Source organism: Pyrus communis, chromosome 1 (assembly GCF_041283825.1).
Source record: "Pyrus communis isolate YQ-2024b chromosome 1, ASM4128382v1, whole genome shotgun sequence".
Taxonomy (NCBI): Eukaryota; Viridiplantae; Streptophyta; class Magnoliopsida; order Rosales; family Rosaceae; genus Pyrus; species Pyrus communis.
In genome coordinates, this window is record NC_142565.1 from 13464609 (window position 1) to 13477457 (window position 12849).

Below are 12849 nucleotides of genomic sequence, written 5' to 3' on the forward strand. Positions count from 1 at the left end.
TTTTGCACATGTAAATTAATTATTATAATTTTTTTAATGTGTTTGGTATTTTTAAATTACTTGATATTTTTATTTTTAATATGTTTTATGATTTTTAATCTCAATATTTGCCTATAATATCCTATATAAATAAATAAACCTTAAATTTTAAAATTTAAAATTTATATAGAATAATAATTAATAAGCAATATATACATATTCATTATATCTATTGTATTTTATAGTAAGTTTTTTTTAGTAGTTTAAAAAATTAAAATCATCAAAATAACTTTTTTCTTATCGTATCGAAATAGGTTACCAATGTGTTAGTCTTGTGTAAACTTGTTAAGGACCTGTTATTAACTGGTTATTATTGTGTGACCCGATTAGTTATCGTGTAGACCCGAAACCCGTTATTTTCGTGCCTTTGACGTGTCGTGTTAACGGGCCTTGTAAGAAATTGCCAAGTCTGATTTAGATCCCCGCATTGCCTAGTCTGAAACTGAAGTGCAGCATATTGTAGATCTTCAGAGCATTGCTCAAAGCATGCCGGATGCTTTTACTAATCCTGCAAAGGTGACAATATCACATATACCCACTGCAAACACACCTGCAAAGATCGACATACATAGAGTACGTCGTAATACCACCTTGGAAGGCTGAACCGTCCCTGAGGGTAGGGCGGCCACACCTCCCAAACGACCCGATACGCTGGCTACTAGCCAATCATCTGCTCCTACCCTGAAGTGTGGCAGACCCCCTGGTTTAAAGGATTCACAATCCCGAAAGAGGTAAACAGCATAAACTAGTGACCTTAGTCTAAATCCAACCATCGTTTACTCATATGTTCCAACACATGATGTTATTCTTGATTACAGTGATGTCTTAGATGAGACATACCGACCTTCCGAGAATTGCGAGATTTCGGTACATTACAAAGTATAGGATAAGGTTTGGAATAATAATGAGATGATCGTCGACGATATATTTGCATACACAGTAGATACTGACATCATGCTTAGCGATGACATTAAACCACATTCCATTGATGAATGTCGATGTAGAACGGATTGGTCAAACTGGAAACAAGCAATCCATGTCGAACTCGATTCGTTTGCGAAACGTAAGGTGCTTGGGCATGTAGTTTTTATTCCACCACATATGAAGCTCGTGGTCTACAAGTGGGTTTTCATAAGGAAGCGTAATGAGAAGAATGAAATAGTGCGATACAAAGCACGCCTCGTAGCGTAAGGTTTCTCTCAATGCCCTAGGATTGATTACGAGGAGATGTATTCCCCCATAATGGATGTCATAATGTTCTGCTACCTTATCAGTTTGGTAGTTTCTGAAAAATTGAATATGCAGCTTATGGACGTGGTAATCATTTATCTCTATAGGGATCTAGATACAAAAATCTGCATGAAAGTTCCATAAGGACTTCTATTGACTAGTTCAAATAGTTCTAGACCACGGAACACTCTCTCGATTAGATTGAGGAAATCACTCTACGTATTGAAACAATTTTGACTAGTGTGTTATAACTATCTGAGTGAATATTTAACAAGTCAGGGTTATGTGAACAATGAACTATACCTATGTCTGTTCATCAATAAGTTATATTCCAAATTTGCGATCGTTGCAATTTATGTTGACGACATGAACCTTATCAAACTCCTGCAGAGCTTGATGAAATTGTAGTTCACTTGAATTCGAAACTTGAGATGAATGATCTTGGGAAAACTTGATATTGTCTCGACTTGGAGATTGAGCATTGTTCGGATAGAATCCTAGTACATCAATCAAACTACACCCAAAGGGTGTTGCAACATTTTAATGAGGATAAAGCAAAGTCTTCGAGTACTCCTATGGTCGGTCGGACTCTAGATGCTCAAAGAGATCCCTTTCATCTAAAGGAGGATGATGAAGAGATTTTGGAGCCTGAAGTTCCATACCTAAGTGAAATTGGTGCTTTATTGTACTTGGCTCTATGCACTAGATCCGAAATCTCCTTCGCTGTTAATCTTTTACCTAAATACAGCAAGGCACCTACACGTAGACACTGGAATGGTGTTAAAGACATTTTTTGCTACCTCAAGGGTACAACAAATTTAGGCTTGTTCTACACCCATGAATCCTCGAGATGAGCAGCCTTGTTGGTTATGCAGATGCTGGTTATCTGTCTGACCCACATAGGGCATGTTCTCAAATGGGCTATATCTTTATCATTAGAGACACCGTTATATCTTGGAGGTCTACCAAGCAAACGCTAGGTGCAACTTCTTTAAACCATGTTGAGATTCTCGCCTTGCATGAAGCATCACGTGAGTGCTTTTGGTTAATAGCAGTCATGGAACATCTTCTAAGCACTAGTGGTTTTACTACCATTGTTAACCTTTCTACGACAATCTTTGAAGACAATGCAACATGTATCGAGTAGTTAAAGAATGGATACATCAAGGGAGACATACAAAGCATATAACGCCGAAGTTTTTTTATTCTCACCAGCAATAACAGCATCAGAACATTGAAGTCAAGCAAATCTGTTCCCAGGACAACCTGGCCGATCTCTTCACCAAGTCATTGCCCAAGTTTACTTTTCAGAAGCTCATCCAAGGAATCGGTATGCGTAAATTATCTAAGTTGAATTGCTTGTAGTTCTTTTATTTGGAAGTTATGCCTAACTCTGGGGGAGTATCCTCTTATTTGGAAGTTATGTCTAACTCTAGGGGAAAATCCAGAAACATACTCACTTGATCTTAATGTACTATTTTTCTACGATTAGAAGCATTTTTTCCACTAGATTTTGTTCTATCTAACGAGGTTTTGATGAGGCACCCATCCTGGGATGATCATACTCCATTAAGTTCACTACCTTTGCCCCATATGACATTTGTTTTAGACATTATGCATACTTTTCACTTTTCTCCTTAGTCTATGGGTTTTTACCTACCCTAGGTTATACCATAGCAAGGTTTTGTGAGTTTTACTACCATTGCATACTTTCTTTAAATTTGAGACTCACATTTGCCTGTTGTGTTAACAACTTCATCAACTGTTCTACCTCAACTGCTGAAGACTTGATGCGATGTTTTGTTTGAGTATTTACACACTCAATGGGACGTGTTGCAGTAATATTTAGAATAGGAATGTGATTGTCTAAATCCTAGTGTATCTAGGGATATCTTGGAATATTCTCTAAAGTAGATATTATCCAATTAGAGTTGTAATCCTATTAAGGTAAGGATTTAACCTATCCTACTACTATAAATAAAGGCACAATAGGGTGATATAACACACACCTCACAATTAAATCTCTTTCTTCTCTCTCTTATTGCCGTCGGCCTCCCCATCTCTATTCCTCTAGAATAGTTCAGTAAATTAAGCCTACAACACATACCATAATACATTCAACCTGAATTATATTTAGGGGTATGTAAATGCCAAAAACAACTGAGAAGAGTTCAAGGCTGAATTCAACCTTAATTAAATTTACATATTTCGACAAGGGAAATGTTAGGGATACCAAATTTCTAAATCAAATTTTGTAAATCAAGTATGTTTATGATTGCATTATTACTTAAATATTGATTAACGTGCTTATTTTATATTGGTGACTCATCATTTGGCTTGCAAATAAAAAATATATTATTTATTATTAAATAAATAATATAATTATTATAAATATTATATTAAATATTATAATGAATGTAAGGATAAGTCGTCTCGTTAAACAAGTTCGAATCTTCTTAAAAAAATGAAGCTTTATTTACCGTAGATAAAATAACATAACAAATAAAAACTGGGCATCTAACAAGTATGAACAGGGGCATTAGGCAACTACTCTCACATGACTAGGTGTTTCCTTTTGGTGTTCCTCAGCACACAAGTTATCAAATGTGTTTTCACTACCCTTGACAAGGCTTCCGCATCAAACACCACAACCACCACAACTACCGCCACTACCACCGCAACCTCCTTAGCCACCACTCTTCAGCATACTTCCACAGCCACCACCACTACCACAATCACCGCTACTACCGCAGCCACCTTAACCCTACTCTTCAGCATGCTTTCACAACCACCACCACAACCACTACCACAACCACCACTCTTCAAAATGGCTCCATAGCCACAACTCAAATGACTACCACAGCTGCAAATTTTCACCATGTTTCCACATTCTCCACCACAACCACTGCCACATCGTATAGATACCTCACTAATTGTTACATTTCCACACCAGCTACCTTATCCTCCAACGCAGCCACCATCTTTTTTTAGCATCATTGCATCTCATTGAGCCGTATCATTGTTCTGCTCAGCCTAGGTTACTCTTGAAGAGGTCAAGCTGGTTGTTTTGATGCCCTTATGGGAGTCATGGCTCTCATTATTCCTCAACTACACCACCCATCTCTTTGGCATTAACAGCCAAAATGTCATATAGTTCCTTTTTCAGCATATCAGATGATATAAAAGCCAGCGTGATCCTAGGAACTAGAATCCATCCTTCCTTCACCCTTTCATTTTTTAAGTAAGATAAAGGAATTGTTTATGAAATATGACAAAGCGAGAGAACTAGGGAAGTGATCACACAGTAGTCAGTACCCAGACATATCTGGATTTTAAGTTAAGCAATGCCACTACTTTGCCATAAGGATCTTCAGCATAAAATTTAACCAAGGTTATGAAATCTTGTTCATTTATGTTTGTCTGGGTTCATTGTCTTGCTTTCTTCCGCGGAATATTTTGACATGTATCAAGAGATAAATTTAGGAAACATAATATAGTGTTGTATGCAAGCCTTTCTCTTCATTTCCTGGTTGAAGAGGCCGTCTGCGTATATATACACAAAGGGGGAAAAGGAACTAAAAATATGAATAATTATGATTATTAGGAAACATGCGAAGTGATTCGAGCAAGGATGCATACAATCTTCTATGCATTTCCACATACGGCAGTAAACAATCAATGCTCAAAATTTGTATGTTAACAAATTAAAATATAGGACACTTAGTTGGGTTGAAATATGAGCTAAATGAAATGGACACAAAAGTTCCAATAATTCAATCTTTAAAGTTCGGCTACATCTATTGTGTTGCTCGGATTCTATTCATTACAAGACTAAAAATAGCAGTCGGCTAATACATGAACCTTTTTTCTCTTTAGATCTTCTTCCCAAATACAGAATGTGCTTACCCCCCGCCTTGTATAGGCCCTCATGAACCCCTAGCCTTGGGCCTTCACAACTTAGCATTTAATGCGCCACCTACGTAGACTAGCATACTAAAACTTTTTCACCTATCAACCAGGTATTTGGCAATGAAGTGATAGGCGTTCAGTTAAGAAAGCGTGCATTTTCAAAATGGTGCGAGCCGAGCATCTCGCTCGGCCTTCGTTATCCCACCCCGTCTCTCTGAGTGCTGCTCTAAGCACGTTTACATCCCATCTTGGGTTTCTATCACTGACTGTAGTTCACCATGTGGCCTGATTGTCCTTTAATAGACTTGTCCCTATAGACTTATGCCATAAAGTTGTCAGACTGCCCACGTGCCCCTAGCGTTGGAAAAGTACTTTACATATCTTGATCGGACTGGAATTATAAGCGGTCGGCTTTAGCACATGGGATCATTCTTTTTTGAACCTCTCGGGCCTTAGGTTTCTTGAACTTCTTGGGGCTTTTCATGGCCTCCTTTCTGGCCTGCACCATTACATGGGCCTAAAAAGTGCCTTATTAAAAGATAGTAATGTAATTTCGCACAAACCAAACTTTGCTTTTTTTGGTTTCAAATCTTGCCCATATGTCATTATTGCATCTTTAATTTTTTTTTTTTTTTTTAAACTTCTCTCTCTCTCTCTCTCCCCTTTCTTTCACTCACATTTCCCTCTAGCTTCTCTCTTTTTCCATATTATAGTTTTTTTTTAATTTTATATTTACGAACACAGTGGTTGTGATTCATCTAGTTATAACAAAATAATATAAGATGTTAAGTTGGCAACTAAAATATTGATGTGAAAAGAAGTCAAAGGACTTGAATCAAAAGTTGGCAAGATACAAGTTTCAATCGAAGTAATATCATCACTAGAGAGAAGCCTAAATTTCCTTTTTTTTTTTTAATTTTTTGAAAAGGCAATGTAAGCTTTAATTAGTACAACAATATCATTAACCTTCAATTTCAAACTTCCAAAAATATTATTCAAATGTTTTTGTTAAAAAGTAAAACATCACTACAAAGAACAAGAATTAAATAGACATGATTAAACCAATATGACTATTGAACTTATCAATTATAGTCTCTCAAAACTTGCATACCAAGTCTTGTCATTTGCTTAAAAATAATTGATTATGAATATAAGGTGTGTTGTGTTCATTGTCTTAATACTGTCTTTCAGCACCAATCGATCATGAATGCTAGTGGCGAAACATTGGGAAGACGGGGAACCTCATAAGCCCATCTTTACAATATAAACCATCATGTTCATCGCAAATGAAGTAGTAAGGTTGCCGCCTTTTGAGCACAAACTCAAAGCCGTCTTCGCCTTTTTGTGTCTGATTTCCCACCATTCTTGCTCAACTCAAGCCACAGTTCAAGAAACTCTGAAAGTCTTGGAACAAATACACGTTGTAAGGACGTATGGTGTCACTTGGTGGTTTATACTTGAAAACTACAAACACCCAAACATCATTTATCATGTAATTGTGGAGACTTGATGAAAGTTTTCATTGCTATAGATCGATCGTTTGACGCATTATGTTACCAAATTGTCGATATATTATTTACAATAGAAATTGCATCTCATGACTCCTGTGGTGAGAGCCCCAAACGTTCAACATCGTGTTTCTAACTAGCAACGATCTTCCTTTATGTCCCTCATATTTGGCAACAAACATGATGGTGATCCTCTGTTGGTTGAGGATTTGGCGCAAGCCAAACGAAGCTGCATCTTATTTCCCTCTACCTATGCTCCAACTACATCTGCGATGGCTGCGGTTGGGCAGCCCCGCCGATCGCCATGAACTAGGTCACCTAGAACTGCAGTAGTTTGCGGAACGACCCAATAGTTCAAGCTCTAGAAATTCTCATTTCCCAACAAGTTCCCCAACTTCTCTTTCTCTGTGAAAGAGAAGTGCGATAGGAAGATATGTTTGTATGTTCAAAATCATTTGGGTTTTTGTAATTCCTTTTCTGTTTCTAGTTCTGGTAATTTAGATAGTCTTGCATTATTTTGGTCGGAGGAGATCCCTCACCAAATTTTGTCCTCTTATGTGCATCATATTAATGCTGAAATTGGTATGGCTGATGATGTTTGTCAATGGAGGATTACTGGTTTTTATGGTTTTATCGCCACTACAGAAAGGTACAAATCTTGGGATCTCATTCAGTCTCTGAGTACTGTGAGCTCATTACCCTGGCTTATTCTTGGGGGTTTTAATGAGGTGATCCTGGCCTCTGAGAAATTTGGAGGCAAGGTGAGTAGCTATTCCCAAATGCAATGTTTTAGGGACGTGGTTCGACATTGCAACCTATTAAACTTGAGTTTTGAGGGTGATTCCTTCACTTGGGCGAACTCAATTACAAAATGTCGTTTAGATTGCTATCTTGTTTCTCCGGATTGGCGACTACTGTTGAATTATTTGAAGGTTATCCATCTTGCTCCATTGACTTCAAACCACATCCTTATCCTCCTTAAAGTACGGCAAGGCCCATCACAGGTTCATGGAAAGCACAAATAATTCCGCTTTGAAGAAGCGTGGCTCCAACTAGAGGATTGTTCACAAGTGGCCTTCGCATAATGGTCTAAAGAGTTCTATGACACCTTCTCTTTAAATGCCTGTGAGAAAATTAAAGCAGCTAGGGTTGAGCTACTAAAATGGAATCACTATTTTTATTCGGTTAAGGGGGAGATATCTATGATTCTAGAGAAAATGCGAATGCTCTTTCAGTTTCTGTCTGCATCTTCAGAGTGGGAACTTGGAAGCACCCTTCATGGTAAGCTCGAGTCTCTGCTCTCCCAAGAGGAAGCTCACTAGCGTCAGCTGTCTAAGGTTGCTTGGCTTCACGATGGGGACAAGAACACAAAATACTTTCATCAGAAAGCCTTTAATCAGCATCGAAAAAACTGCATCAAGGGTCTTTTTGATGTGAATAGGGTCTAGATACAAGTTTGGAGGATATTCAGCAAGTGGTGGTGGACTATTTCTCTCAAATCTTTTCCTTTAATGAGTTACCCCAAAGATGAATCAATTCTTACTTGCTTCTTATTCGAATGAAGAAATTAAACATGTCATTTTTCAAATGGATCCCCACACAGCCTCTGGCCAATACGGAATACCCCCTATTTTTTTCCAGAAATTTTGGAGCATAGTTGGCTCTGATGTCACCTGTCTTGTCCGGTCATTTTTGTCCACGGGACATATCTTGTGACAACTCAACTACATGCTGGTGTCCCTTATTCCTAAGACCACGAATCCTCAAAACATGACTCAACTTCGTCTAATAGCGCCTTGCGATGTCCTTTATAAAATTGGAGCTAAGGTGATTGTTAATCGATTGAAAAAGGTTCTTGATTATGCTATTTTGTCTCAACAATGTGCTTTTATGCCTAGGCAAGTGATTTCAGACAACTCCCTTATCGCCTCTGAAGTGGGCCATTATTTGCATAATCTTCGGAGGGGTAAACGGGGATATATGGCTATAAACCTTGATGTGAGCAGAGCATATTACAGGATGGAGTGGACCTTTCTCCATGGGATGATGATTAAGTTGGGTTTTGACTTAGCTTGAGATTATTATGAACTGTGTCTGCTCAGTTTCTTATTCCTTCCTTGTCAATGGCGAGACCATTGGTCACATCATTCCCTTTCGAAGGCTTCGATAAGGAGATCCTTTGTCCCCTTACCTCCTTCTGTTATGTGCAGAAGGACTGACCAGTCTAATAGCTAGGTTTGAGCGTGATGCACACATTCACAGTGTCTCCATTTGTCATTCGCTCTTATTATTTGTCAATGACAGTCTTCTGTTTCTCCAAGCTTCTTTTCAAGAATGCTGGTACTTGAAAGAAATCCTCCATTATTACGAGATGGCTTCAAGACAATGCATTAATTTTCAGAAAAGTGCAGTTTCTTTCAGCCCTAACATTAGGCATGCAATTTAAGACTAACTTGCTACTTTCCTGGGGGTCACCAGTGGTTATTGGTTGTCGACGTTCCGAGTGCTTTGCCCATATCAAAGACTGGTTATGGAAGAAGCTCAAATACTGGAAAGATAAACTTCTTAGCGTAGCCAGGAAATAGGTTCTCATCAAAGTGGTCAAACAATCCCTCTTCTGGATCTATACAATGAATTGTTTTCTGCTGCCCAAGATGTTTTGCAATGATCTACAGTGCATTCTATGTCGGTTTTGGTAGAGGGACAACAAGAATTCACGATGCATTCACTGGCTCTCATGGGAGAACTTGTGTCGTCCAAAAGAGAATGGTGGGCTCAGCTCTCGTTCCCTCTATGACTTCAACCTTGCTCTTTTAGCTAAGCAGAGATGACGGCTCCTTCACAACCCAAATTCCCTCGCCTCTATTAGCAATGGCTGACGCGACCCCACTTGTTTCGACCCCTTTGTTCCCACCCCGACCGATGTGCTGTTGAGTGGGTCTTAGATATGATTGATGAAGAAACATCCTCGTGGAAGGCATATCTAATCAATGCTTTATTTCCTCCAGATGAGGCCGCTCTAGCTCTCTGTATTCCGTTAAGTGGAAGGCTTCCCCCGGATATATTAATGTGGCACAATGATTCCAAAGGTGTTTTTTCGGTTAAGAGTTCCTACAAAGTTGCCTATGGTATGCGGGATTCACCATCCACATCGTCTGCAAGTATTCTAATGGGTTCAATGTGGAATTCCATCTGGAAAGCTAAGGTTCCAGGTAAAATCAAGATGTGCGTTTGGAAAGCTTGTCATAATATACTCCCTACCTATTCGGCGCTGTTAACCAAAGGGGTGGCTGTCACGCCCCGATCCCAACAAACGTCGAGAATCGACACGTGACAAGGAAAATAACGTTTGTTGAATACGGTATGAGCGACTGAAGGAAATACTTTAAATGATAACCCAAATTAATATGAAGATAATTAAGTTCACCACTTGATATTTACAAATATGTACATTCCAAAAAGAAGTACAACCTTCGCCAGACCAAAAGCAAGTTCAAGATGCTCAAAAGAAAGTCCCAAAATAAAAAGTACAAGAGTGAATCAAGGGTAACCTAACGCTCCAAGTCTTTGATACCGCACTGCTACCCCCACCTACGACCGTCTCGAAGTCTACTCAACCTTCACCTGTAAGTTCAGTGCCTCGAACCCACGCTAATGCACCTTAGCACGAGAGTCAAGGCATCACGTTCTATCACCTCCTGGGGCCGAGTCCAATTTGGCCGGGAAGGCCCTCAAATTGGCTCGCACCCAACGAAACCCTAAGGTGGGTGTTCTTCAATTCGGCTTCTTTGGTGTTCCAACGCCCCAATCACCAGTTGGGTCTTGTTCCTGGGTCCAAGGGAAGTTGAATAAGGGTGATGGTGAATGGTGACACTCACCGGAATGACGAATCGCCGTTGAGAATCACTGGGTTCTCCGGTGGAGTTCTACCTGAAGTAAGCCTCAAACAAACTTGATTTTTGGTGGAGATGGAAGGAAGGAGATAGTCAAGCAAGTTACAAGTGAAGTAGATAAGAAGGTCAGCTGAGAACCGGAGGAATTGGCTTGAAATTAGCAGGTTTTAATTTATGTTGGTGAAGCATACGGGTGACAAACTAAGGGGGGGGGGGGAAATGTCCCCTTCTCACCTCCCTCAACGTCTTTTTATAATCCCCAAAAAAAAAATCTGATTGTTCCCTTTAGAAAAAACTAACTTAACCTTTACCCACTTATGGAATTTAATAATTCCCACAATCTAAAGTTCACAATTCAAACGTCCGTAACTATACCGTTATAATTCGGACTCGCAAACGGCTTTCGCCTATGTATTCGTGGGTTCGAGATCTATTAAAAAAAACTAGTTGTAAATTCCAATTGTCAATGAGAGATAAAGATTGATTATGAAACTTCCAACTCAATGCCAAATCAATTTCTAAACTTAAAATTAATGGTATTAAAATTAACTAATAAAGATCACGTAATCACGAAATACGAATTTAAAATACGGGGTACATAATGCATGGTGAAATTCCGGGGATGGGATTTCACATCCTTCCCCCCAAAAAAAAAGTTTAGTCCACTAAACTCGACGCACCTGAGTCAAATAGATGGGGATGATGTTGGCGCATTTCCACCTCTGGTTCCCAAGTTGACTCCTCCACCCCATGATTATTCCATAACACACGCACCAACGAAATGGTTTTGGTGCGGAGAGCTTTCTCTCTCCAATCAATAATTTCAACCAGGTATTCCTCATAAGTGAGATTCTCCTTAACCTGAATAGGCTCATAAGAAATGACATGGGAAGGATCACTACGGTACCTCCGGAGTGAAGAAACGTGGAACACTGGGTGAATGTGAGACAACTCGGGAGGTAGAGCAAGGCGATAGGCAACTTCGCCCACTCCTTCTAGTACCTCAAATGGTCCAATGTATCTTGGACTAAGCTTCCCTTTACGCCCAAATCTAAAAACGCCTTTCATAGGTGAAACCCGTAAGAAGGCATATTCTCCAATATCGAACGTCACCTCACGTCGGTGAGGATTAGCATAACTCCGCTGTCTACTCTGAGCGGCTAATAAATGTTCACGAATCATAGAAATTTTTTCAGCCGCAACCTGTAACAACTCTGGTCCCAATAATTGACGCTCTCCTACTTCGTCCCAGTATAAAGGAGACCTACACTTCCTCCCATAAAGTGCCTCATATGGTGCCATCTTAATACTAGCCTGGTAGCTGTTATTATAGGCAAATTCAATCAAAGATAGGTGTTTATCCCAATTGCCCTTCAATTCAAGTATGCAAGCTCGAAGCATATCTTCCAACGTCTGGATAGTGCGTTCGGACTGACCATCGGTTTGAGGATGAAAAGCTGTGCTAAAACTTAACTTAGTTCCCATAGCATTATGAAGGCTACCCCAAAAACGTGAAGTGAAACGAGGATCACGATCAGAAACGATGGATACTGGAACTCCATGCAACTTAATAATCACATCCAAGAATAGTCTTGCAAGTCGTTCAAGAGTATAAGTTTTCTTAACAGCAATAAAATGTGCAGATTTCGTCAATCGATCGACGATCACCCAAATAGAATCGTGTCCATCACGAGTTTTCGGTAAGCCTGTCACAAAATCCATGGTAATGTATTCCCATTTCCACTCGGGAATAGGGAGTGACTGAAGTAAGCCTGCAGGTCGTTGATGCTCTGCCTTAACTTGTTGACAAGTCAAACAATGTGCGACGAACTCAGCAATCTCTCTTTTCATATTTCCCCACCAGAAACTCTCTCGAATATCTCGATACATCTTTGTACTCCCAGGGTGAACGGAAAATGGGGAAGTATGAGCCTCCTCCATGACCTCCCTCCGTAGGTTTCTAACATCCGGAACACAAAGTCGAGTCCCGAAACGGAGTACACCACTGTCAGAAATAGTAAAATCGGGCCGAGTACCTGTTCGTACTTCATCCATGATCCGAACTAACTCTGGGTCCTCACTTTGGTTTGCCTGAATTCGATCAATTAACGTAGGTTGCACCGTAAGGGTTGCGAGGAGATGATCTCCACCCTGATCAATCAGCTCAATCTCCATTCTTTTAAGATCCTCTGTTAACTGACTGACCTGAAGTGGTAAAGCTGCGACACTAGTTAAGCGTTTTCGACTCAAGGCATCAGCAACTACATTCG